Below are 25,532 nucleotides of genomic sequence, written 5' to 3'. Positions count from 1 at the left end.
CACAGTTCTATGGCCCCATGAAGGAAATAAAGACAGAAAGTGGCCAGGTCGCTGACGATGACATAAAGTTCTATGTCCCCACTAAGGAAAGAAAGTGTCCATGTCACTGATGATGTCATAAAATTCTATGTCCCCACTAAGAAAAGAAAGTAGGTCACACTGTTGAGACCAAGCGATTGCGATGTCATCGGTGATGATGTCATCAGTGAGTGATGTCATCAGGCATCAACCAAAATAAGTTGGTCTACTCGACTGGTAATTACACAGAGTGGTTCATCATGGGAGGATCGTTCAGAGCAGAGAAGCTCAGAGTCAACCTGAGGCTAGTTGTCAACCGACTCAAACTCATGGAGAAAAAGAAAACTGAGCTCGCCCAGAAAGCAAGGAAGGAGATAGCTGATCACCTTTCATCGGGGAAGGCTGAGCGTGCACGGATCCGTGTGGAGCACATCATCAGAGAGGACTACCTGGTGGAAGCCATGGAGATCCTGGAGGTTTACTGCGACCTTCTGCTTGCACGCTTTGGCCTCATTCAGTCCATGAAGGGGCTGGATCCAGGCTTACAGGAGGCAGTGTCCACCCTCATCTGGGCATCTCCTCGTCTCCAGGCTGAAGTGGCAGAACTCAAAGTAGTGTGTGAACAGCTCTGCGCAAAGTACAGCAAGGAGTATGTCAAGCTGTGCATGACGAACCAGATCGGCACCGTCAGTGACAAGCTGATACACAAACTGAGTGTGGAGGCCCCTCCCAAGATCTTGGTGGAGCACTACCTGATCGAGATAGCCAAGAACTATAACGTGCCATATGAGCCTGAAGATGCCATGGTCCAGTGTCCTGGTGCCGAGGCAGACTTGATCGATGTGGACTTTGACAATAAGAAGGGTTGGGGAGGTTGCATCTCTCCTGCAGGTGCCATGCCTATACCATCAGCATTCAACTATCCACCTCCCAAAGGAGAACCCTCTAGTGGCCCTGTTTGGACCTACAACAGCATCAATACAGGAGGAGGGATGCCCCCTCAGCTGCCCAATTGCCTAACCCCAACACATGGGCCTATTGATGAGTTCAAACCTCTTCCTTCCCATGCAGTAGCCTCTGCCCCTTCATCTCACTTCTACGACAACATTCTCCTGGAGCTCCCCTCTGTTCCCAACATACTCCCCACACCCTCCTTGGGGGGGCGCACTACTACCTCAGATGACATCGACTTCGACGACTTGTCACGACGGTTTGAGGAACTGAAGAAGAAGACCTAATCACCACAGTCGCTGTCCGCACACGAACGCACGCACACACACACACACACGCACGCACGCACGCACGCACACACGCACGCACGCACGCACGCACGCACACACACACACACACACACACACACACACACACACACACACACACACACAGGACCCTGTGTCGTAATCCCTGTTGCCCAGACCAGGAAATGGAAAGCTGTAAAGGCTCTTGATTGAATGAAATATGGATTGTTGGCTCCTCCTTCCACAGTGTCTTAATCTTAAATAGATAAAGATAAGCTAAACTTAACCGTGCATTCAGGGTAATGTCACTAGCTCACAAGTTTAGGGTGTGGTTCCTGCTCCTGTTGTTGAGTGCACTAAAACTGATTTTTTTTTCCATTAGGCGGCGGGCCCAGCGGAGATTTCGTGCACTTAAACGATCCCTACCGAGGGAAAACCCAGTCCTTTATTAACAACTGAGACATGTCTCAACAAATGAAAATATATTTGTTGCCACCCGTTCTTTCTTGCCATATTTTGTGATCGCTAACTCTGTCAACTTGCATTTTCTCCGGTAAAGAGAGCAGACAGCTATGTTTAGGGTCCGCCATGCATGACGTATTTGTACTTATCATCCAATAGCGGGCTTGGAAAAGTATCAGTGGTTCACGTTGCTCTTGTAGTTCCTGGTTACTGTCAAATCCAAACACCACAACATCACACGCTGTTAACTTTTTGGAATGATTTTCAGTGACACTTTACTATGATTTGCATTAATTTATATAATATTAACTTAGCCAGCAATTCGGTGTTAAGACGTGACGTCAGTTGTGAAGGTTCGGCAGCTTCTGGTGGCTTGGAAGTGGGGCACGCCACGCCAGATAAAATACTAATTTATGGTAAGTTCTTTGGTAAATTTACTCTTACAACTAACGTTACCCCTTTCAAAGTCTGTTTATTTCATTAGCAACTTTTGTGAGCTAGTCAATGCAGTACAACGCTAGTAGTTTATGAGCACTAACTGATCAGTCTGTAGGCTATGCTTCCCTTGGTCTGTCACTTGGACTAAAACGCTAGCTATTGTGATTAACTATATTAGAAATACCAACATAATAAACAGCAGCCAGCATATTTAACTAACGTTACAGTCAGGGGTGTAATGGTTGGTAAATCAGTTGGGTAAACTATCAACCTCATTTAAAAAATGTGGCTATTACCTCCACTACAGTATATTTTAGTAATCTGCTCACTAGTCTCTAATCTAGAGTAACGTTACATTTGTATTAATAACACAAACATTTTAATTAAAATTACTTAAAATTAACCAATGTGACTTACTTATAGATTTTTGGACAGACAGCAACATTGTTTGATCTTTTATATTGATTTGTTGGACAGGTTTGAAAATCTGACATGCTGCAAAACCAGGCTGACATGGCTCACTGTTGTCTGCAAGAATCTACTGCCTCCAACCTTCAATGACAGGATGACCTGATGGAAAAGCCAAATGAGTGCATCTGTAGCCGCCCGTTTCTGCTATCATGATGTAGACTACTGTCTGGGTCTTCAAATGTAATTAGAACCTCAGTTTAAATATAAAATCACTTCTTTGCTTAATTGTCATAGTTTATACATCTGCACGGTCAACCAAGGAGCAGGCAAAAGTGTCTTTTCATGTTTTGTAGTGTGTTCTAAGTTGTAAACAAAGGAAACAGATTGCACACTCATAACTCCTATGCAGTCTTTTTATTTTAACTTCTATAGATCAGTATTTCAACAAATCTGAAGGTTTGAGCCGTGAAAATAAATGAACTGAGACCAGCAAATGTCCATCTGTTTAAATGAATTGTGGATGATTTTTTTTGCAGGAACACTGAAAATATCAGATGGTATTACAGTTCATGCAAAACATCTCAACTAAAGAGAGAACAAATCAGCCAACAACTCTGCAAAATTAAAACAATGACAGTGGAATATCTATCAAGATGGCTGATGTCAGATAATCTATAATCTAACAGCCTGGAAATATATTTGGCTAACAGACAACAGTGTAGTCACTTCTGGTAAGAGTGACCTGGTACAGTAAGCTGGTCACTGAAGACACCTCAAAACCTCTTGATAGCAGCTATGTTTGATGATGCAAATAATGAAACAGTGTTAAATACTTTGTGTCACCAAATCAGTTTTAATGATCATTATAAGAGACATTACTTATGCCAGCCTGTTGACCAAGATACTTGATATCTGAAAGTCTATCAACCTAGATCAGGGGTGGGACATTTTTTTCCCAGAGGGCCATACTAACTTACATAATAAAGTAAGCGAAGTGCAACACATTGGACTGATAACTGCCAACACTCCTGATTTTCATGGGGGTCTCTCTATTTGTAACCCTCTCTCCCGCTGTGATTGGTAATTTCTCCTGTTAATCTCCTGATATCATAGTGATACAAATCAAATGGCTGTAGCGGATTAGATTTATTAACGTGATGCTGTCTTTTATTGACTTTTTGTGCGTTGTTTTGTTTTCCTTTGAGGACGTTGGGTGCCGGATTGAGATGGTCCAGGGGCCGGGTCCGGCCCATGTGTGACCTAGATGGTTCTGTATTGCAGGACACTGCAGTTGAGGGTTCTGACAGGACACAGATCCATTGGAATTGGTGGAAATATACCTGCAAAGAAAACGGAAGAAGTCACTTTTTAATCTCATACACTGCAGTGCTTAGCAGAGTCCTGTCCAGTGCCCACAGAAGTTTAGTTAAACTCTGGGTCACAATATTGTAATAATTTTTATTTTGGGTTCACAGCCATCTTCATTTATCAACATTTATAGATTCTCTTTCACATTTGAGCTATTTGGTGTATCTGCTTTTTATGTTACTATTTGTTACATCAACAAACTATAGACCAAATCAGCGGGGATGTTTACATTTACTTCCGGGTACCCCTGAGGTCCACACATTATAATGGCGGTGGACGGCACAAACTGACGTGTTGAAGACAAAAACAGACAAAGAAGACAAAAATGGTTCATCCGTGTTGTGTTGTTGTTTAATATCATTCATAACAACACTTTCACTAACGTTAGTGGAGACCAGACTAGCTAATTTACCTGTTGGACCAGACCAGAGTAGACTTGAAGCTAAATTAAATTAACGTGGCGTCAGTAGCTCTGTCTGTAACGTTAACGAGTCTGCAAAAAAACAGCGAGTTTGACAGACAAACAAACGTTATTAGCTAGCTAGCACTACATAAAACAAACACAGAAGAAAGGCTAGATACGTCGGACAAGCATGTTTACCAACCGTTTAACCATTTAAATTGAAAGTAGTCGGCCGAAAACAGCGAGAGGGTTTGACAGCATTTATTTGACAACACGCACATTTAAACCTGCCGCCTTCCCCAAGTGGTACCCGGAAGTAAATTTGTTTACATGGTGACGCCACGGTGATTTGGTCTATTCAAAACGAATTAACCTGAGTTGGATTAATAAAGTTGTTGATTAATTGACTGACTGACTGAATGATGGTGGTTCATGTATGCATATCAGAAGTTTTGGTGCAGTGATCCATAAATCTAACTGACTTTATATTCAGGGATGCAAAGTCATGGAGAGTGAAAAAGGTGACAGATACCAGGGCAGAAATCAAACGACTCAGAAATCCTCCTATTTTGGTATGAAAAGTTGGCTGTCACCTTACCCTAAGCTGTCACCTAACGCTAACGGTGAGTTTGCAGCCTGCATTGTGACTAGCTTTTCTGATGTTAGGTAGTAAAGATCTGAAGGTTTAGTATCAACCTAAAAGCTAACATCATCTCCCCACTGTCAAAACGAGATGGTTCCATGCTAACGTTATATAGATGCAGGCCCATTCTAGCGTGTGCTAGCTAACTAGCGCTAAGCTAACACTGATTCAACGTCACCATATGTTTGAACAAAATGCTGTACAACACAAACAAGTTGCAAACCATTAATACTTACGCTCAAATGTATAGTGATGCAGCTGCTGCTATATATCATGTTGTTTTGTTTGTTTTGTCCAACTTGTCTCGGGGAGGAAGAGTAGAGCCGTATGTTAACGTAACGAACTCTGATAGGTCAATGACGTCCCTCCAACAGTATCTTGGTGTGCTATTGGTTCTACCGGCCAGTAGGTCTCAGCATTTGCCTGCAAATGTAACGTACTTTAAACTCTGGTTTTGGAAAGGCTCGTAGAATTTTCGAGTGGCCACAAACCGAATCTGATTAAGATGAAAATAATATTCGCAACTTTAGAGGGCTGGGTTCTCCCTCGATGAGGATCATTGCTTTCAATAACTAAAGCAGATACGCCGTCTGGGCCCATCGCCTACATTCAGTTTTACATCAAGTATTTGATTACCTGTGGACATTGTTGATATAAGTGCACTGCAGACAGAACAGAGATAATGCAGACAATAACACATTATTAGTGTTACATAAATGTTCATTTAAGTTCAGCAATTTTGTCTCATTTGTTATATTATTAAATTAATTTTGTTTGATCAGATGCTAAAAAAATATGATTTAGGCATTACAGTATATATATCGTCCATCGGCCACCCTTCTCTCTAAATATCGGCATCCGCATCGGCCATTGAGAAACCCATATCGTGAGTGATGTCATCAGTGATAATCTAGTCAGTGATGTCACTCAAGCCAATTGTGATGTCATTGGTGATGATCTCATCAGTGATGTCACTTGAGCGATTGTGATTGTCATGATGTCATCGGTGATGTCACTCGCGCTAATAACTTGAAGGAACCCAAGGAAGGAAGGTGATGTCATCGCGGTGATGATCCCATCGGCCCACACTGATTTTTCCTTCAAGATGTAAGATGTATATGTCAGGGCCACTGTGTGCCTATTGTCGTGTGTGTGTGTGTGTGTGTGTGTGAATGAAATCTTCCCTCACCAGGCTGTGTGACTTGTGGGACATGTGACACACACACACACACACACACACACACACACACACACACACACACACACACACACACACACAAACAAACAATCAGGGTCCTACTAAAATGACGTGCAGGGCATTAAATGGAAGCGCTGAGGCTTTTACCAGTTTTCTGTTCCAGTTTTCTTTATGTGGAGAGACGCAAACAAAGAAAAGATGTGTTATTACTTCTGGAGAACTGGGGCCTAGCTGGCATCCATGCCGAGTGTGTGGGAACAGGGGCTGTGTGTGTGTCGTGTGTGTGTCTTTGTTTACTTCCCTGACTCAGTAATGTCGCCATTTAAAACTAGAAAAGTGTACGCACTCAGTAGAGTGCAGATCTCCGCCAGGCACCGGGAAAGCCCAATTTATGGTTCGTCGCTGTCTCCAATTGCACTACAATCTGTTTCCTCAGCATCATCAGCGATGTCATCAGTGATGTTACTTGAGAAATTGTGATATCATCAGCGATGTCACTCAAGTCAATTGTGTTGTCATCAGTGATGTCGGGCCGCTGACAGATACTAATGATGCGAGACAAACCGGGGCTGATCCCATGATGGCCGTTGAGCAGCGAGTGAGGTCGGCGTAGGCGTGGCCACGAGGGCCAAGAGGTCTGGGAACACGGAGGTCCAATAGGAGAGCAAGACGGCCAGAGGGAGGAGGAACATTCAGGAGGGGGCGGACCCCTGAGTCTTTCAGAAATCACTGCCACTACCCAGAATTTCAAAAATCCTCATGCTGGAGACCGGGCGCCAGAAAGCTCTATGTACATGTTGTGACATCAGGTACTCACCACGTGATGAAATAATAATCCATAGTTACGTGAAACGTCATTTTCGTAGCAAATCCACACTGAGTTACTTCCTTGTTTTCATGAACACAACGCTCCCGCTGTACAGCGCATGCGCGCATCTTGCCTCCGGGACGCAGGCACACAACTGCTTAGTCCCAGTCCCTAGAAACTCAAAACAATAGCAGACATTAGCCAGTGAAACGCCGCATGCAAATGAATACCAGCTGTGTCCAGAGGGAAGTAATTTCTCTCTCAGAGTCAGTTTTATCTTACAAAATGGATAGTTCATCCTCTTCTTTGTGTACTAATGGAAAAAAACGAAAAAAATAATGTTTTTCACAAAACAACCTTTCACCTCAAATTGCGCGATTTCAACCTGGCGACTTTGTAGTGATTTTTTTTTGTTATTTTGTGCTGCACCATTGATAAGCTGTAAAGAGATTTTCTTTTGTTTACTTGGTTTAAAATGCCATACAATTTGCCATACAAATATTTCATATGGGTTGGTTAAAATAAAAAAAATGAAGGGACAACTTGGATGCTTTTTTTCCTTTCTTCTTCTGCAAAAAAACGTGATCGGGACATCCCTAGTCGGTGGTTCGATCCCCGGCTCGTCGTATGCCCTGCTGGTCAACCCTTCCAGCTCCAGCCCATTCAGGAGCGCTCTCAGTAGCACAACATGCTAATAGATTGGCTCCAGAATGCTTAAAAAGTCAATTAGTATGGATATTTGGTTGTGCATGTGTGTGCGTTTGAGATGCCGAAATCTATAGCGTAATTCAATGTCAGAGACCTCTCCAATCAATGAACGCAGAAAGCATGAGAGAAACAGTTGCTCAACAGCATGTAATTAAACTGCTGTGTGTGTGTGTGTGTGTGTGGGGGGGGGGGTTGTACCGTTGGCTGTCTCCGGTAATTTGTATGATCAAGGGAGTTTATGCTTAACCAATTAGAAACCAACTCTGAGTTCTGTACCTCTGTTTTCAAAATACACTATACACACTATATTTACACTATATTTACATTCATTTCAATGCCATGTGAATATTCATGAAGCAACCCTAAGAAAGGTGGGGGGCTCATTGATGTTAATTGAGAAGGGAGACGCAACACACACCAAGTGAACTCTTGGAATAAGTCCAGAATGTATGCACTGTGCTTTATATACGGTGTCTTTATAGCAGATGTGTAGCTTGTGCGGTGAATATGTATTATGGCTTCTGGTTATGCTGGTAAAATCTCTATTGTTGGATCAGTAAAGACTGCAGAAGTTGATCTACAAATTCTAACCATTGGTTGTAGACCACATGCTGGAAACAGTTATTTTATTATTATTCTCCTCCCCCCTGAATTTTTTCCCATTTTCTCCCCAATTGTACTTGGCCAATTTCCCCCTGCTGCCTGGTCGCTGCTCCACCCTCTGCCAATCTGGGGAGAGCCGTAGACTAGCACCATGCTTCCTCCGACACATGCACAGTTGCCATCCTCTTCTTTTCACCTGACCGCAGGGAGCTTCACCAGCAGGACATAGCACGTGGGAGGATCACGCTATTCCCACCAGTTCACTTCCACCCCGAACATGATGCGCCTCGACCGACCAGAGGAGTGTTGTGTCGTTGCCTGGGAAATGCACATCCCATATAGGGATGTCGAAAATCATAATTTTTCTTGACCGACAACCGACCCTCATTAGCCGACAATTGTCGGTTAACCGAGAAGATTAAAATGCGCTATTTGACTGTCTGTGCCACATTAAACCATTACCACAACAAATGCTTGATTTTTTTTAATTATAAAGCGTTTATTTTTACATCTACAAGCAGAAAAAAACACATTAACAAAACGAGAAGACAAGTTGAATCCTCCAGCCATCTAAACAAAAACATTCCTCAGATAGGCTATGATAGGAGCTGCACGCATTGCAGAAGGGGGAAATACGGAGGGAAAAAACCCATACTCACGCTCACAATTATTAAATGAATTATCTTACTGCATGTGTCGTAAATAGTCTAATAAAACCAGCAGAAACTAATTTTAAAAGCTCAGAACGAAACGTGTCGCTAATTGAACGAATTTCCACTTTGAATAGCACATCACGACACCGCCCCAAGCCTTCACGCTGCAGGGCGCACTGACGAAGCGCTTATTGCTCTCTCCTCCTTCTGACATTCTCACTAATTCAACAGTGGTTTACCTGCTTTTGAGATCTGCAAAAAATAGTTTGCTTCTCTCTCCACGCTTCTCCCTCTCTTTATCTGCGACGAGGGCTGTAGGTGGCTATTATGCTCTCTGTGTGTCCGGCTGCACGACATGACGAGTGCAGCAAGTCCGCACGCTGACAGCTGTCAGCATTGCGGGACTCGGGAGGATGAACAAATGAAGCAGTCTGTCAAAACTTTTTACCGATCTAATATGAGATGCAGAGAAATAATTATATATTAATAGCCGATGTGTTTAGAAGAGCATTCTCACTCTTGCTGTAATCGTTGTGGGATTATTACACCTGAGAGACAGACAGACCCGGAGAGAACTCAATTTACGGTAAAAGTGTGGATTCCTCAGTGAATCGATGTGGAAGACGCAGCTTGTTTTGAAACGCGTCATTGAAAGTAACCTCATGGTTTCATGACAGCGGCTGGAACACAGAAGGAGCATGACTGACTGGCTCGCTGTTGTCTGCACAGGGCAGGGCGTCTTCTCCCGTCTGGTCAAAGCAGAGGGGAGGCGGGGGTGTGGCGCATGTGTGGAGCTGAGTTTATCACAGAGCACATCAGCACATCTCGCACGCGGGGGGAGAGGCGGACAGTGAGAGAGACAGTCAGGGCTGACAATGCACACTGCTTTTCCATTTGGAAAAGCCTTTCTCTAAATGAATGTTGTTCTGGCAGTGGCAGGAGCTTTTAATTCCTATATAATGCTGCTACAGTAACTACTTAGGCTACGTTAACATTGTTGCTTACCGCGAAGGAGGGAAAAAAAACACCATATTGGCAACACGTTGTATGCCAATTTAATATGCAAATTAACCATTTGACTGACATGCTTAACCGACCAATGACGTTGTCGGCGGTTAACGGTTAACCGTCGACATCCCTAATCCCATAATACAACTGTTCGCATCGCATCCCATAATAGCATGATGATACTTGGGATGCCATTGCCAACATAGAGGCCATTTACACCTGGCATTAACATGCGTTTTTGGTGATCAGATTGCAATCAGATTGTATTTTATCACTTGAAAGTACAGGTGTAAACACCCCCAAAACGCATTGAAGAAGGATTGCAATCTGATCGGCCACGTTTTGAAATCCCTCCAGGCCTGAAAAATGTTCTAGGGCAAACACTGGACGTGATATCACGTCAATGGTTGGGAAGCGTTGTCTCATAAATTACGTAAAAACACATCAATGGCGGGGAATGAGTTAAAATCACTCTTTCCCCAACGCAGTTTGGTGGACGGGGCTGCTAGCTGCGCTGTTGGCTAACGTTAGCTCACCCTGTGTTTATATCTGCTCCGCTGGTTTAAAAGGTTAGGATTTGCCTTTCTTCATCGTAGGGATGTGTCGGTATGAGGTTTTGATGGTATGATAAGTGATAACCTTAGGCAAAAAATACCCCGGTTTCACGGTATTGTATATTATTTTCTTTAGACTGGACGATGTGTGGTGTGTTTATACTATTATATTAGTTTTATACTCTAACCATTTCTGTTGTTCTGCACAGCCCAAGACAGCTTTATTTTCCAACTTTTCTCAAAAGTATCACAATCTACACTTTTACTCTGAAGGCAAAATCTCTCCACTTCCTGTCTCGCCTTGGTTAACTCCGATATAACTTGATGCAGCAAAATCACTCCACTTCCTGTCTAGTCCTGGTTCACTCCAAGGTAACTTGGCGCAGCTATCAGCGTCAGAGCTGACAGACACAGCCTAGAGCAGTAAAGCTAATTTTTACTCGGTCCAGCATGGTGGACTTAGCTCTCTCATTGGTGCCGACCATTTCAGTGGGTGCCGGATGGAAATCCCATTCCACTCCCTGCAAGCTCTGCATTGCATTTCCACGCCCCCCATGTTGAATCTGTCTGCCTCTGCTGCTGTACGTGTCGAATCTGTCTGCCTCTGCTGCTGTACGTGTCGAATCTGTCTGCCTCTGCTGCTGTACGTGTTGAATCTGCCGAGCTCAAATGCCTGCGCCGCTGCCTTTGAAACAATAACAGCAGCAGCGCTAGTCGCTAACTCGTTGCTACACGCTGAAAACGATTGATGTGGATTATGCAATGAAGCATCGTACGTTTGGTGGATGGCTCTAAAGAGCCTTTTTCCACTCTAGTCCACAATAGAAAGCGTCCCCAGCCAGACTCTCCCAGCCCCTTTGCTGGCAGAGTCTGGCAAGCGAGACTAGTTTGGGCATGACGTGTCCTAAATGCAGCGTTCACCGCGCGCTAACGTTTCTGTTGGTAAACAGTGTGTGTGTGTGTGTGTGTGTGTGTGTGTGTGTGTGTGTGTGTGTGTGCGTGTGCGTGTGCGCGCGCGCGTCTGTCTGTGTGTGTGTGTGTGTGTGTGTGTCTGGAGATTCTTGTCACCTAGTGACCTGTAGCTAATGGCCCTAGCTCACACTAGCAGCACTGCTGGCAAAATGAGCTGATGAGCTGATACCGTCTGAACGCTATGATGGAAAATATGAGTGGTTTCGGAACCGAGACTTTTTCGAACCGTGGTATACCTTGAAACCGGAAACTGGCATATCCCTAGTTCATCGTTCACGAGGTTTGTACTGCAAGCTGGATTATAGCAGAGGTCCCCTCCTCTCGAAAACGAACAAACTTGCTAATTAAAATGGGCAAAAAACACGAAATAGTTTTTTTCAATCGAGTTCAGCGGAAAAGGAAGTATTATAATAATGTTGTATAGTGCAGGTCCAAGTGGTGAATATGCATCATAGCCCTTGGCTGTTACATCTGATGATTAGTAAGATGTCCACTCAAGTTGGCTTACTGATTTTGTCTGATTGATTTCTGACCATATATTTACTGGAGGCAAAAGGTCACTGCTTGCTAAATCAAATCGTTAAAGTGATGAAAGTGGATCCACGCTGAAACAAAACGTGCATACATTATAAATAAACATTATTCTAAAGGGCTTGAGTTCCAATCTGTATCTGAAAACAAACATACATTATTCTAAAGGGCTTGAGTTCCAATCTGTATCTGAAAACATACATTATTCTAAAGGGCTTGAGTTCCAATCTGTATCTGAAAACATACATTATTCTAAAGGGCTTGAGTTCCAATCTGTATCTGAAAACATACATTATTCTAAAGGGCTTGAGTTCCAATCTGTATCTGAAAACATACATTATTCTAAAGGGCTTGAGTTCCAATCTGTATCTGAAAACATACATTATTCTAAAGGGCTTGAGTTCCAATCTGTATCTGAAAACATACATTATTCTAAAGGGCTTGAGTTCCAATCTGTATCTGAAAACATACATTATTCTAAAGGGCTTGAGTTCCAATCTGTATCTGAAAACATACATTATTCTAAAGGGCTTGAGTTCCAATCTGTATCTGAAAACATACATTATTCTAAAGGGCTTGAGTTCCAATCTGTATCTGAAAACATACATTATTCTAAAGGGCTTGAGTTCCAATCTGTATCTGAAAACATACATTATTCTAAAGGGCTTGAGTTCCAATCTGTATCTGAAAACACATTATTCTAAAGGGCTTGAGTTCCAATCTGTATCTGAAAACATACATTATTCTAAAGGGCTTGAGTTCCAATCTGTATCTGAAAACACATTATTCTAAAGGGCTTGAGTTCCAATCTGTATCTGAAAACATGAACAACTCTTTCCCAAAGCTCGAGAGCAGAGAGGCAGGCTGCACGCCGTCCTGTCATCAAAGAGCTGATCCTTTAACAATAGGGTTGGGTTAAAAAATACGATTCTCCAATTTGTAATCGCTTTTTATTTTAATCCTTATATATCGATTCATATGTCCAGAGATCGATTTTTTATTTTCTTATTTTCCCCCGTGAACTTTAACCCCAGTAGTCTCACGTCACCACCAGCCTCTGCCTCTCGATAAATACAACTGCAGCTTATTTGTTTTTTCAAAGCGGCACTCCGCGGGGAAAGTCCTCATAGAGGTCAGAGGTCAGACCTCTGTAGGTCTTTGATGGAAACTAGCCGCTTCTCACTGCAGGCATGGTACTTTCTGTCTGACCATGGAGACATTAAAGAGTGATTGAAACAAATTGGCGTATGGACAGAAACATCTGGTAAACTCAAAACACTCCTAATTTGGTTTAAAATTCGGACAGTTTTTCATGACAAAACTTAGATTTTCTAAGGTCCCAGGGTTCTCTAACTTAGCAAATAGCATGGCCGGCAGGGAAGAGTTGCCAATAGAGCTGGCTTCCATCTTCAGCCACAGGGGGGCCCCGGGAGCTAAATTGCCAGGAGTCGTAACCCATCCGCTATTAATCAGAATGTTTATTTTGATGATCCACCAGTTATAACTGCGGCCCGCGCATCACTAGTGTGTAGAGCTCAGGCCAGTACGGGGCGTGTGTGCAGGGTGTGCTTGCTACTTTTGGTGGATGGTTGTAAAGATAACAGAGCGTCCCCCCCCCCCCCCCCCCCCCCCCGCTAGACCAGAGTGAGCGTAAGAGGAGCCAGACTCTGGCAAGCGAGACTAAAGTGAAATGTTTTGAAGGTTGTGGTTTGGGTTAGGCTTAAATAACAAAAAGGTTAAATGTGACTCAGGGTTGAGATGTAGACTTTGGAAACGTTGTGACCATCCACCCCGACCACAACACCCTTAATGGTGGCACCACGGTGCTATTACAATAACAGACCCTATGATGTGTATAACGTTGATATACACGTATGTAGAAACATGACATGCAACATATTTTGGTTGGGATTCAGAAAGTCGTATTCTACCTGTCTGGACTGCAGAAACACAACATGCTAACATTTGATTCTGGCGACCAGGCTGAAGGAGAGCCATATTGCCAGACGATGTCAGCTGTCAGCTGCGATAAGAAAACGGTGAGATATTGTGAGACGGGAGGCGTCCGCAGAATGCTGACAGCACGGTATTGTTTTTATTTGACCTGTATATTGTGTTTTCCATGGGGAGCGACAGACATTAGTGAGCGATGGCGACTCTAATGCTCGTTATGTTGTTTGATAAATCTGCTGTGACCTCTGGGAGAGGTGGTGTTCAGGAGGTCGGGGGTCATGTTCTCAGGAGCTGATGAATCACTTGTGTCGTCCAGGGAGGCTTGGCTCAATGAGATATCCAGTCCATATGTGATACACTGTATGAAGTCATCTAAGCCTTTTCTAAACATGCAGTGAAATCTGGATTATAAACATCTCCTACCTGGTCGACCTGCATGTTTAGAAACAATTAGCCGCCTTATGTGCACTCCCGTGAGTGCGGATCATTACCATCTGAGACCCTCGTACAGGATCCGCATTGTTGGCAAAATGGCTGTTGTTTAACACCGGCAGCTCATGTTCCGGATCATCTATCTCTGAGTGAGCGGGTGGTTAAATGGCACTTTACAAACATTAATGTCCCTGTGCTATTTAATCATCTCATGAATAGATGTAGTTACGTGGCTGGATTGGAGAGCCAAATTATGTGAGTAAACAAGTAAAAGTTTAATCGTCCCCCCCCCCCCCCCATCTGCCAGTTTGAAAATGCAACAAGGAGATGATAGCCTACTACTTAGAATACTGCATTAGGCTATTGGGTGATAAGTAGCCTACCTGCTAACATTCACGTAGCCTATTCATTAATTAATCGTTTATATCAATGAATTAAACGAGCAAACTCACGGTTTCCTCAAGTGCTTCAAACGGCTTGAATGGTTTATTTTCCTCCCGACCTGTCTGTGTTGTAGGCTATGTGGAAATGCAAGAGACTGATAGTGTTGCATCAGCCTATATCGAGACATATAGCCTAACTTTTGTGGGGAGAAATCAATTGAAAACTAGTCAGATATGACTTGAATGCCACTTGTAAAATCATCCACAGTGTAACGTTACACTGCGACGGTGCGACCACTATTTTGACTGGCGGCTTTTGGGCCATGTAACAAAGGCACATTGCCACCCAACGTTATCGCCTGAATGCGTCAGAATGCATCGTGAACTTCAGTGAGACATGTGCGTTATGGAGGAGTGGAGAAAAGTGTTTGGCAGACAGAGATCTCATGTTGTAGATGCAGTGTATGGAGACCTGTGTGTGCGTTCCACTCCTCCCCTCCCCCCGCGCACCCCACTCCTCCCCTCCCCCCGCGCTCCCCACTCCTCCCCTCCCCCCACTCCTCCCCTCCCCCCGCACACCCCACTCCTCCCCTCCCCCCGCGCTCCCCACTCCTCCCCTCCCCCACTCCTCCCCTCCCCCCGCGCTCCCCACTCCTCCCCTCCCCCCACTCCTCCCCTCCCCCGCGCTCCCCACTCCTCCCCTCCCCCCGCACACCCCACTCCTCCCCTCCCCCCACTCCTCCCCTCCCCCCGCACACCCCACTCCTCCCCTCCCTCCACGCATCCCACTCCTCCCCTCCCCCCGCGCTCCCCACTCCTCCCCTCCCCCCACTCCTCCCCTCCCCCCACGCACCCCACTCCTCTCCTCCCCCCGCGCACCCCACTCCTCCCCTCCCCCCGCGCACCCCACTCCTCCCCTCCCCGCGCACCCCACTCCTCCCCTCCCCCCGTGCACCCCACTCCTCCCCTCCCCCCGCGCACCCCACTCCTCTCCTCCCCCCGCGCACCCCACTCCTCCCCTCCCCCCACGCTCCCCACTCCTCCCCTCCCCCCGCGCTCCCCACTCCTCCCCTCCCCCCACGCACCCCACTCCTCCCCTCCCCCCGTGCACCCCACTCCTCCCCTCCCCCCGCGCACCCCACTCCTCTCCTTCCCCCGCGCACCCCACTCCTCTCCTCCCCCCGCGCTCCCCACTCCTCCCCTCCCCCCACGCACCCCACTCCTCCCCTCCCCCCGCGCTCCCCTCCCCTCCCCCCACGCACCCCACTCCTCCCCTCCCCCCGCGCTCCCCACTCCTCCCCTTCCCCCGCGCTCCCCACTCCTCCACTCTCCCCACAGCGCTGCGGGGGGAAATGATGCAATTCTGTCCAAACTTATTCTAATCTCATCATGACATCCAGGGATAGGCTATGTTTTGCTAGCCGATGTGTTTAGAACCTTATTCTCACCTTGTAGTATTGCTAGTGTAGCGTATTAATGCCTGCTGTATTTAAACTGCCGTGAGATTTGTTTGCACTTATCGAGACAGACGGGGATGGAAGTGGGCAGAGAGGGAGGGGGGAGCTCAGAGCGCTTTGGTCGCTGCTGGAACCTCATTTGACGCTCGAAAATGGAAACAGGTTGGGAGTACGAGCGTCAAAGCAGTTTGACGCGCGTCAGAACGCTCTTGGTGGGTGTTCGGCCATTTAAAACAATGGGTGGACTTCCAAACGCTGGGATCTGACGCTCCCTGTGCGTGTGGGGCTTTTGGATGTGTGTGTGTGTGTGTTTGTGTGTGTGTGTGTGTGTTTGTTTGTGTGTGTGTGTGTGTGTGTGTGTGTTTGTGTGTGTGTGTGTGTGTGTGTGTGTGTGTGTGTGTGTGTGTGTGTGTGTGTGTGTGTGTGTGTGTGAGCTGAAGGAAGTGGGCCGTCCTGATCAATGACATGAAAAGCTTCATATGGCCGGGCCTAAGCCTCTCAGGACCCTTCTAGCCACTATTGTATTGTGACAGTAAAGAGATGATGGACACTAACACACACACACACACACACACACACACACACTCACACTTTGGCTTGATTAAATCCAGAAATGGCTTTCTTTTGTTCTCTTACTTTCCCTCTCTTTCTGTTGACATGCCGTCACTTCATAGTAAGCGTAATGCGCGTGTAGTGTTGCAGTGTTTCCACCAGGATGGAGATGTAGCAGCTGTGGTGAAGCAGGAGCACAAAGCGCGCCCTGCCTAGTCCTGTCCTGTCTAGTAGGAGATACAGTCAATACATTAGTGGCTTTTAAACATGAAGTCTGGATCATGTCTGGCTAGCCAGAGCAGGATATTTTCCGGTTTTACCTTTTTAAACATGAGGGGTCTTTGTTTAGAAACAGCTGGAAATGGTCAGTATTCTCTCTGCCGGGGGGAGGGGGTGCGGGAGCATGCACGTTATTCCCTACAAGGCAAATAGTTGTCGTGTCATGTGAGTCTAACCAAACTCCATTCAAAAACATGCCGTTTTAACAGAGTCCATTCCGACCACGAGGGGTGGCAATGTGCCAAAAATGAGCGCTTCCGCCTTTGTTAGGCTACATAAAGTCGCCCAGTCAAAATAGTGGTCGGACCGTCATCAATCACTGTGGGTGATTTATTTTACAAGTGGCATTCAAGTCATATCTGACTAGTTTTCAATGTTTTTCTCCCCACAAAAGTTAGGCTTTTTCTGACATGGGAGCAAACAAGCAGCGCAGCAGTAAGCGTCCCTCCTGATGCACCGGACCTGCCTGCCTGCATAGCTGAAGCGCGTTGGGATCCCTCTACCAAACAATTCAAGCCGTTTTTGCAGCACTTGAGGAAACCGTGAGTTTGCTCGTTTAATTCGTTGATATAAGCGATTGCCCGAACGATTCATTAATTAATAAACTACGTGAACGTGAAGTGCCACCACCCGCCCACATAACAGCTAGCCTACATTATCAGGATCATGAGCTGCCAGAGTTGAACAGCAGCTGCTTTTGCGCTAATCCGGATCCTACACCGGCGACCGAGATGAATATGATACGGACTCGCGGGAGTGCGCGTAGGCCGGCTAATTGTTGTTTAACATGCAGGCCAACCGGCTAGGAGCAGGTTATAATACGGATTCCACTGCATGTTAAGAAGTGGCTATTGTTTGCCAATTAGGGATCTAGTATTCCTATAATATTCCTACAGTATTCAACAGTATACAAAAAACGGTGTGGTTCTTGCCCAAAACTGCATAAGGTGAGCATACATTTGGGATGTCTGTACAGGGGAGGCTTGTCAGAATCAGAATCACTTTTATTGCCACAGTATGCAAGTTACATACGAGGAATTTGTCTTAGTATCTGTATGCAGCATAGTGGTCACATCAATATACAGAGATAAGAAGTAGGAAGATAACTAAAGACAATCACAAAGTTGCAAGTGCAATCAAATCGAGTCGAGTAAATATATACAATATGTACATGAGTGGTGAAGTGTTCTGTGGATGATAAATATGAATTTACGTTGGATTTACATGAGATTTACAGACTGAGTTAAATAGACGTTAAATAGGCAGTGGATTTACATGAATTTACTGTTGGAGTTAAATAAGAGTTTACATTGAATGTACATGAAATTTACAGGCTAAGTTAAATAGGCATTAATGTGCAGGGAATTTACATGAATTTACAGTCCCAGTTAGACAGGCATTAAATTAGATATGAGTTCCAGTTTTATGGGGGGGGGGGGGGGTGGTTCAGTTGAGTTTAGGAGGAGGTAGTGAGTTTGTGGGTACCCATATAACCCATTTCCATGACGGTTGTCACGGAATTGTGTTGCTAGGGAACAGTTTGAAACCTAGCTTATTTCCTGTCCGCTATTGTATTAGCAAACACTGCTACAGGAAGTAGCTAGGGGCAAATTAGAATGTTGATGTTGCAGGGCTCGACATTAACGGTTGCCCCGGGCAACCCAAAAAAAACTGGGGCAACCATTTCTTGGCCTTTGGTTGCCCCAGGGGCAACCACGTTTTAACATGCAAAAAAATATGTACAGCAACAAACAGCAAAATATACACCAAATAAATATGTTTTAATACTTGTTGTGAGTGACATATATGTGATATTTTATTGCTGTTACAATCGGACCGATGTTACTAATTACCAGTCGGAACCTACGTGATGCATGCTGCACGTGCGGTGTGTTTAACGAGTACTGATTCGGACAGGTGATTAACGGGATTCCTCGTCTAATTAACGTTACACGCGATGCAACAAACGCACATTTCCCAGTGTCTCTGCCATCACACTGGACATCAACACTAGCGGGAGATTTCTCCCCCTCCAGCAAATATACATGAATGTTAGGCGCGTAACGAACATGAACATTAACATCTTACCGAGAGGGAGAGAGCTATAGCTAACAGCTAAGCTAAGGGTGTATTCACACCTGTAGGTCGTTTGCTTTGTTCCGATTCAGGTACTTAATTGATAGAATTGTTGCATTTGTGCCTTGGTTCGTTTGTGTTCACACAGCCACAAATGAAACGGTCCAAATAGTATTGTCAAACTTCCTGGATTGGCCAGCAGACCCTCTGATAGGCTAATAGCCTCTCAGGATGGACAAAATAATTCCCAGAGATTTTCCTATATGATTATAAAAATGCGTTTTGTTAGACCTACATTTTAGGCTATGTCGGGCGTCCGCCGTGCGAGGAGAGAGAGAGAGAGAGAGAAAGAAAGAAAGAGGGAGGGATATGGAGAGAGAGAGAGAGGGAGAAAGTTCTTTATTTATTTATTAATGTATGCTATGTAGCCTGTAATGTATTTATTTAGCCTATTTAGGCTATCGGGAATTTGGAGATAGAAGATCAAAGACCCTCGCAAATTCTGCTATTAGGCTACTATCACGGAGACGAGGATTAGCCGAGACATAGGCTATATGAACACCTGTCCTGTCAGGAATAAAATATTAATAAATAATTTAATAATAACGGACATTTCGAGGAAGACATGCAATCAGTCTGATTGTCTGATTGAACCAGACAATCTTATCACAAAGAAGGCTGGCTCTGATTACCACGATTTGTTTTAATTTATTGAATGGAGAGAGAGAGAGCGAGAGAGAGGGAGGGAGAGAGGGAGCCAGCAGCACCCGCACACCGCACACAATTTACAGGCAAAATCCGTAGAGATTCAACACATTAACGTTGCTTCCCATGGTCCGAGGTAAGTTGATTGAGTTCAAACTGCTGATGTGATGATCCAAAAATCCCCCAAAGTTTATCGATGCAAGTCACAAGTCGCCAAAACAGGATCTGAAAGATGTTGTTTTTAAACGATAAAAATGCTCGTTCTTCAGGCCATTACGCACAGCGCAGCTGACTACGGCAGCTGGTTTATCCAAAAATGCGCACCGTTTACTGCTGTTGTGGCGGATCGAGGTCGGCTCACGTTCTCACCACAAACGAACCGCACCAGAGTTCGTTTAAAGCGGACCGAGACCACCCTTTCTTGGCGATCTCGGTCCGCTTGTTTTGTCCCGCATCCGAGTGCGATTGCTGTGTTCACACTCCCCCAAACGAACCGCACCAAGGGGGAAAATGTTCTCTGTTTCGGAACAACTGCTCCAAACGAGATAGGTGTGAATACACCCTAAGTATACAGTAACTAGCATGTTAGCTAGTTCTAGTCTGAAAAGCATGTAAACAGCGGTGAGATTAGTGAGAGAGTCGGTGAAAGGAGGAGAGACCCGCGACTGCTTGTGCAGAACTAGTGCATGTTGTGTACAGCGGGTAATGAGCCGCTGTTATGAAGATTAAAGCGATATTCACGGAGTTGAGAGCAGACAAACACTCGCAGCTGCATCCTCTCCAGTCCTGCACATGACGCCTTCAAGAGCCATCGGTAAACTACGCGCGTGTGACATTTGAGTGACATCTGTAATGTTTCACAACAAAATAAATAACCTGTCTCAAACAATGACTGATATCACAGGATGTAGTGAAGAGTGCAATGTACATGGCTATATAATTTGTAAAGAGTGTAAAGAGAAATATTGAATTAAGAGATACATAGAGATAGCCTACATCAGTGGTTTCCAAACTTTTCATGCCCAAGGCACACCAAATGGCACGACAAAATCTCAAGGCACACCTATATAGCCTAAGTCTATCTGTGCAAAATAGCCTCTATTACTCTTATCACTCTAAATGCTTTTTTATTTACTAATGTCAAATACAATTTGACAAAATATATTACTCTAGGAATTAATTTGAAACTTTGCAAAATTACTACATCAAAGCAGCAACACACCCACTTTTTGTATAGTTTTAGGCTGTATTTGCAATTGCAATAATGCAAAATCCCAAGGCACACCTGGACTTGTCCTAAGCCACCAGTGTGCCTAGGCACACCATTTGGGAACCACTCACCTACATTATGGTGTTGTTCTAACACAGAGAGACATTCAGTTAATATGGCGTTATTCTTCTAACACAGAAACATTCAGTTAATATGGTGGTCTTCTAACACCAGAGAGACACATTTCAAAAGGTGTCCTTCAATCCCACAGTGACTGTTAAGGGTGTTACTAAACCTTGAATTTGTGAATGAAATTACACAAATGTATTATTATTATTATCATTATTACTACTACTACACCCGCTGCGCGCACTGAATAGGCCTAATATACTATAGACTATTATACTTACTTTTCTGTCACATCCTCATTATTAAGCCGGCTTATGACTGCATAGTATCTTAATTACTCAAAATATAAGGCGACTAAAAAAGGCAACCATATTTTTATTCGGGCAACCATATTTTTATTCGGGCAACCAAAAGCTCTTGCCAGGTTGCCCCTCCGGCAACCACTTTTAAAAGTTAACGTCAAGCCCTTGTCAAGTTAAAACCGTCTATAGTAATCCTATAATATTCCTATAGTATTATTCCTATAGTATTCCTCTGGTATTCCTACCATTCCCTCCCTCCTGTACTTCACCTACAGTATGCATTGTGCTGACATGGTCAGGTATGCACAACGTTTCTTGTTTATATGCTTTACTCACAGGTGTGAATTGGCCTGGATATGAAGCGTTCATAGCACAAAATGATATAGAGAGATAAAGTCCCTCCCCTTCCAGTAGGTCCCTATATGAACCAGCCTCGGAAAAAATCTGAGTGGTGGGGAATTGCGACAGACAATAATTTTTTTATCCTGTTTGAATTGTGACATGAAATACACGTAATGATGTTTGTCAATTTAACACGTTAATTGCCAAGAACGAGTTGAGTCGTCAAACACAATCCAGCTGTTCACTGCCAACGACGAGTTGAGTCGTCAAAATTTTTTTTTTTTTTTTTTGACCGTGGGATGTGCATCTAACCCTTTTACATCTCTTATATAATTATTGGAGCCACCGAACGTTTACAACCCATTCCACCGACCCACTAAGTGGCAACAGTGCTCTCCTGACTAGAGGAAGGCAAGCATTTTTTTAACTTGTCACGCCATTCTCACCCCAGCCATTCTCATGAAAATGGATGGGGGAAAACGCTTTCGTTTTCGCGCTGATTGCTGGCGATGCAGGATTGCAAATTTACATAATAGATTACAGGTGGAACACACTTTGAAACACGCAGCATAAATATGACCAGAATCGCAAAAGCTTCTCTCAACCAAAACTCCAAGAAGCGAGCGAGTCCATCCCGACTTCCTCAAACAGCGGCCGTGCAGACAGGCACAGGACAGCAGCAAAGCACTGAGACTGGTGACAAGCTTGTGACGGCCGCTGCAGCCAAGAAGAACGCCCACGGAGGGAGGAGTTGAAGCAACTCTCCCTCTCGCTCTCTCCCTCTCTCTCTCTCTCTCTCCCTCCCTCCCTCTCTCTCTCTCTCTCTCTCTCTCCCTCTCCCCCTCTCACTAGGATTAAACCTAGTGCGTCTCCCTCCCGAGAGGGAGGGAGAGAGAGAGAGAGGGAGGGAGAGCGAGAGGGAGGGAGAGAGAGAGAGAGAGAGAGAGAGAGGGAGGGAGAGCGAGAGGGAGGAGAGAGAGAGAGAGAGAGAGAGAGCGAGAGGGGGAGGGAGAGAGAGAGAGAGAGAGCCAAAAATGAATGGTTAAAGTGACTGTTCTATCGAATTTCACAAAAAGCCGTTTATCTCTGAATATTTTTTCTGCCGCTAAAACCATGCTGTATTCAACTGCTAATGCTTACATAACTACTAACTCTACAAACTAACTCTTTTAGACAGAGAAAGCACACATTCTATTAGTTCTTTTGAGATATTGTGTGTTCACAAAATCTTAGCAGAAAAGAATCCTCGGGTCTTGAAAGATGAGCCAGAATCCTCAAAAAACCCCTCTGGCAGAAGCTAACTACAGTAAAAAAAAAACGTCTGGCAGTGAATGTGTTAAAAGACGGTGGGGGGAAGGGCTCTTTATTTTTAGTTTTTGCTCCAACTGAAATGTTTTATGGTCACTCATGATTCAGTAGGTCACGGGTTAGCTTGGTTCCAGCCTTAAAACTTCTAGAAGGATTTTTCTAAATGTCTATGGAGAAAATGAATGGGGTGGTATCTATCTACCGGGAGATCGCGATCTACTGGTAGATCTCGGGCCATCAATGAGTAGCTCGGCCAACGAAATATAAAATCTATTATTTTATTTTTATGCCTCCGCCGGCATTATGGATTCGGGTTGTCCGTACCTCCCCGTACGTACGTCCGTCCGATGTTCGTTAACGCGATATCTGAGGAATGCCTTGACGGAATTTAATCAAATTTGCCTCAAATGTCCACTTGGACTCAAGGATGAACTGATTATATTTTGGTGGTCAAAGGTCAAGGTCACTGTGACCTCATGAATGCCATTTTCTAGCTCGGTAACGCCATATCTCTGTAACAGCTTGACTTGACACCTTGAATTTGGATAAAATGGCGGACTTTACAACATGATTAAACATGTTTACAGGCTGGTTCAAAACACATCTAACAGCTAATTTCACAACTGTATGGGAGGGGGGTGAATGTTCATATAACCCATTTAGAGTCAAATAGACGATAGAAAATACTGTGTTTTGATGGTGATTGACAGTTTGCCTGTTCAATGATCGTGCAGCTTGCCGATCACGGACCAATAGCAGGCGGAGCTGCTGGTCTCATGTTGGTGAGGACCCCAAGATGGTGACGGCCACACTCCCAGACTCTAGGCTTCAAAATGCTAGTCCAAAAACCAATGGGTGACATCATGCTGATTTTGTCCATATTTTTTATAGTCTATTGGCTGCTGAAAGTCTCTCTCTCTCGCTCTCGGTCTCCCTCTCTCTCCCTCTCTTGCTCGCTTGGGTCCCTCTCTCCCACTTTCTCCCTCCTCCTCTCTCTCCCCCTCCCTCTCTCATCGCCCCCTCTCCCACTTTCTCCCCTCCCATCCCCCTCTCTCCCTCCCTCTCTCTCCCCCTCTCCCACTTTCTCCCTCCCTCTCTCTCCCCCTCTCCCACTTTCTCCCTCCCTCTCTCTCTCCCCCTCCCTCTCTCTCTCCCCCTCTCCCACTTTCTCCCTCCCTCTCTCCCCCTCTCCCACTTTCTCCCTCCCTCTCTCTCTCCCCCTCCCTCTCTCTCCCCCTCTCCCACTTTCTCCCTCTCTCCTCTCTCCCCCCTCTCCCACTTTCTCCCTCCCTCTCTCTCTCTCCTCCCTCTCTCTCCCCCTCTCCCACTTTCTCCCTCCCTCTCTCTCCCCCTCTCCCACTTTCTCCCTCCCTCTCTCTCTCTCCCCCTCTCCCACTTTCTCCCTCCCTCTCTCTCTCCCCCTCCCTCTCTCTCCCTCTCTTTCTCTCTCCCTCTCTCTCTCTCCCCTCTTCCCACTTTCTCTCTCCCTCTCTCTCTCCCCCTCCCTCTCTCTCCCCCTCCCTCTCTCTCTCCCCCTCTCCCACTTTCTCCCTCCCTCTCTCTCTTCTCCTCTCTCTCTCCCCCCTCCCTCTCTCCTTCCCTCTCTTTCTCTCTCCCTCTCTCTCCCCCCTCCTCTCTCTCCCCCTCCTTCTCTCTCCCCCTCCCTCTCTCCCTCCCTCTCTCTCTCCCCCTCTCCTCTCTCTCCCTCCCTCTCTCGTCCCCTCTCTCCAATTTTCTCCCTCCCTCTCTCTCTCCCCCTCCCTCTCTCTCCCTCCCTCTCTCTCCCCCTCTCCCTCTCTTTCTCTCTCCTCTCTCTCTCCCCACCTCTCCCACTTTCTCTCTCCCCCTCTCTCTCTCTCTCTCCCCCTCCCTCTCTCTCTCTCCCTCTCTCTCCCCCTCCCTCTCTCTCTCCCTCTCTCTCTCCCCCTCTCCCACTTTCTCTCTCCCCCTCTCTGTCTCTCTCTCTCTCCCTCTCCTCTCTTCTCTCCCACTCTCTTCCCCCCTCTCTTCTCTTTCTGTCACTCTTTCTCTCTCTCCCCTCCATTTTAATTCAGTTAAAGTGCTGTATTGGCATGAACATTAAGAGCAGCATTGCCAAAGCGTCTCTCCTGCATGGCCCTGCTGGCTGCAGTCTTTCTCGTTGGATTAGTGTGACACACTATCTTTTGAATGATGGAGGCCATAGCATATTGACTCAATGACTCAAGTGGCAGGTGTGTGTGTGTGTGTGTGTGTGTGTGTGTGTGTGCCAGCCTACCAGCTGCCGTTGTCCTAGCCGGTGTCTTTAGTTACACACAGAGGGAGTTGAGTTGATGTTATCTATTCACTAACAAACACTGTGTGCACAGCCTACCTGGGCATACTCGCGCACAGATTACATATAAATGC

The 25,532-nt window shown here is 45.4% G+C and overlaps 1 protein-coding gene and 1 pseudogene across 2 annotated transcripts in view; both read left to right on the top strand.

The window, feature by feature from the left end:
* The window catches only part of cdkal1 (CDK5 regulatory subunit associated protein 1-like 1), a 689,646-nt gene that overhangs the window by 123,566 nt on the left and 540,548 nt on the right, over positions 1–25,532 (top strand). The gene's annotated exons all lie outside the window — the stretch shown is intronic.
* LOC310784231 (IST1 homolog pseudogene) lies at positions 279–1,256 on the top strand (annotated as a pseudogene). Its single transcript has one exon. The product of its transcript is annotated as an IST1 homolog pseudogene (transcript).

This window comes from Poromitra crassiceps (genome assembly GCF_964638095.1).
Source record: "Poromitra crassiceps genome assembly, chromosome: 1".
Taxonomy (NCBI): domain Eukaryota; kingdom Metazoa; phylum Chordata; class Actinopteri; order Beryciformes; family Melamphaidae; genus Poromitra; species Poromitra crassiceps.
Note: the sequence above shows the minus strand (reverse complement) of the source record. Positions and strands in the feature narration are given on the sequence as shown.